This window comes from Notothenia rossii (genome assembly GCF_949606895.1).
Source record: "Notothenia rossii genome assembly, chromosome: 4".
In the NCBI taxonomy this organism is placed as follows: Eukaryota; Metazoa; Chordata; class Actinopteri; order Perciformes; family Nototheniidae; genus Notothenia; species Notothenia rossii.
Window position 1 is genome coordinate 6,971,426 of NC_136902.1, and position 2,500 is coordinate 6,973,925.

General features: G+C 49.1%; 1 protein-coding gene across 7 annotated transcripts in view; it reads left to right on the plus strand.

The window, feature by feature from the left end:
• Positions 1-2,500, plus strand: part of sulf2b (sulfatase 2b) — a gene marked incomplete at its 3' end in the record, with an annotated part of 99,061 nt that overhangs the window by 90,906 nt on the left and 5,655 nt on the right. The gene's annotated exons all lie outside the window — the stretch shown is intronic.

Here is a 2,500-nt window from a genome sequence, read left to right on the forward strand (position 1 = left end):
CGAGTATGACTGTCCTCCTTCTTGATCATTGTGGGTCTTCAGGTGGGCATAGAGGCCGATTCTGGACCTGATTATTCTTGTGCAGTGTGGACAGGGGAATGTAGTTTGGTGGTTGCTCTCTCCTTCCTGAGTTTGCGCTTGTCTTGTGCAGCATGGCAGAGGTCATCATTATATAGTGCAGCACCCTCACGGACAAGGTTTCTCCAGGTCGCCCTGTCTGTTGCCATGTCTTCCCAAGCTTTTAGGTCTATGTGTCACTTCTTTAGGTTTGTTTTTATGTTATCTTTGTACCTCTTCTTTTGGCCTCCAGGGGCCCGTTTCCCTTTAACAAGCTGGGAATAAAGGACTTATTTTGGGAGGCGAGAGTCAGGCATGCGGATAACTTGGCCAGTCCATCTGAGGTGGTTTTGGGCAATGGTGGCAGTGATGGTGGGAATGTCCGCCTCCTCCAGGACGCTGGTGTTAGTGCACCGATCCTCCCAACTAATCCTGAGGATTTTTCGGAGGGATGTCTTATGGTATGCCTCAAGTGCCTTTAAGTGCCTGCTGTATGTGGTCCAGGCTTCTGATCCATACAGAAGAGTGGGGAGCACCACAGCTTTATAGACCAAGATTTTGGTCTTTGCTTGGAGGTCACGGTTCTCAAAGACTCTCTTCCTTAGCCTTGAGAAAGCCCCACTGGCACAGCTGAGGCGATGGTGTATTTCATCATCAATAATAGCTTTTGATGATAGGAGGCTGCCAAGGTATGGGAAGTAGTCCACATTTTCCAGTCTGATGTTGTCAATGGAGATGTTTGGGGGTAGGACAGGCGTACTGCTGTTTGGTGGTGGTTGGTGGATGTGCTTAAGAAGATCAGGTCCGCCTTTCTTCAGGACTTCTGCTGGAATGCCGTTGGGCCCAGCAGCCTTGTTGTTTTTCATATTCTTAATGGCATCCAGCACCTCACCCAGGCTGGGTGGTTCTCCCATGCTTTCAACTAAGGGCTGTTGAGGGAGTTGGTCAAGAGAATCCATCTCAGGAATGGTGTCCCTGTTTAAGAGGTCCTTATAGTGCTCTTTCCACCTGTTTGCTATTGCATCCTTGTCCTTCAGAAGCAAGAGCCCATCTTTAGAGCGAAGGGGGGTAAGGCGGCGATAGCTGGGACCATATACCGCTCTTGTGGTATCAAAGAATCCTCTTGTATCACCAGAGTCGGCAAGCTGCTGGATCTCCAGAGCCTTCTTTGTCCACCACTGGTTCTTCAGTTTCCCAACTTGCGTTTGGACGGCTGCCTTCGCTTTGGCATGGGCTGCTCTTTTCACCTTGCAGTGGATGTTATTTTGCCAGGTGATGAAAGTTTGCCGCTTGATGTCAATGAGTTGCTGAATCTCTGTGTCATTCTCATCATACCAGCCTTGATGTCTCCGCTTTTTTTGACCAAGAATGTTTTTGCAGGAGTTCATGATGGCAATAGAAAGTGTGCCCCAGTGTTTTTCAGTATCCTCCGAATACTGTCTGGGTAAGGGACTGGGTAATACTGTCTGGGTAAGAGCATCCTGCATCTGTTGTTGGTAGGTGGTGTCACCCAACAGGTCGATGTTAAGCTTTGGCCGGCTTTGGTCGGTTCTGTCTCTGTCTTTTCTTTGGAGCGGACAATGACGTAATCAATGAGATGCCATAGTTTGGAGCGAGGATGCATCCATGATGTTTTGAAGTTGTTTTTTTGACGGAAAAGTGTGTTGGTGATGACAAGGTTATGCTCTGAGCACTTGGTTAGCAGTAGTATGCCATTGGAGTTTGTGTTTCCAACCCCTTCTCTCCCCAGCGTGCCTCTCCATAGGTGGTGGTTTCGTCCCACTCTGGCATTGAAATCTCCAAGCAGGATGAACTTGTCGTCCTTGGGGACTTCAGATAGAATTTTGTCCAGGTCAGCATAGAAGGCCTCCTTTACTTCATCCTGTGCATCAAGCGTTGGGGCGTAGGCACTAATAACGGTGGCCATCTGACTGCTGGCAAGCATCAGACGTATGGTCATTAGGCACTCGTTGATGCCCACAGGGAGTTCATGGAGGTGGTTGATGAGGTAGTTCTTAATAGCAAAACCCACACCATGGATTCGTGGCTCGTTTGCAGGCTTTCCTTTCCAAAAGAAAGTATATCCGCCTTTTTCCTCCTTCAGCTGCCCTTCATCAGCCAGTCGGGTCTCGGAGAGCGCTGCAATGTCGATCTGGATCTTCCCTAGCTCTCTAGAGATGATGGCAGTTCGCCTTTCGCTGGCTTGGTTGTCCGTGACGGTCCGCACATTCCAGGCTCCAATACGTAAATGTTTTTCTTTTATTTTTTGTTTCTGACCGCGTAATGGTGATCCATCTGGATGCGGTATTCCAGACAGGATTTTCTGAGGCAGGCTATGTTTGGGATACCTTTTCTAACCCCCTTCTCTACTGGGGTGAGCAGACTGGACCCTGAATAGGGGCTGCTCAGTCATTGGTGCAGCTGGCGAGAAGCTCTATCTGCC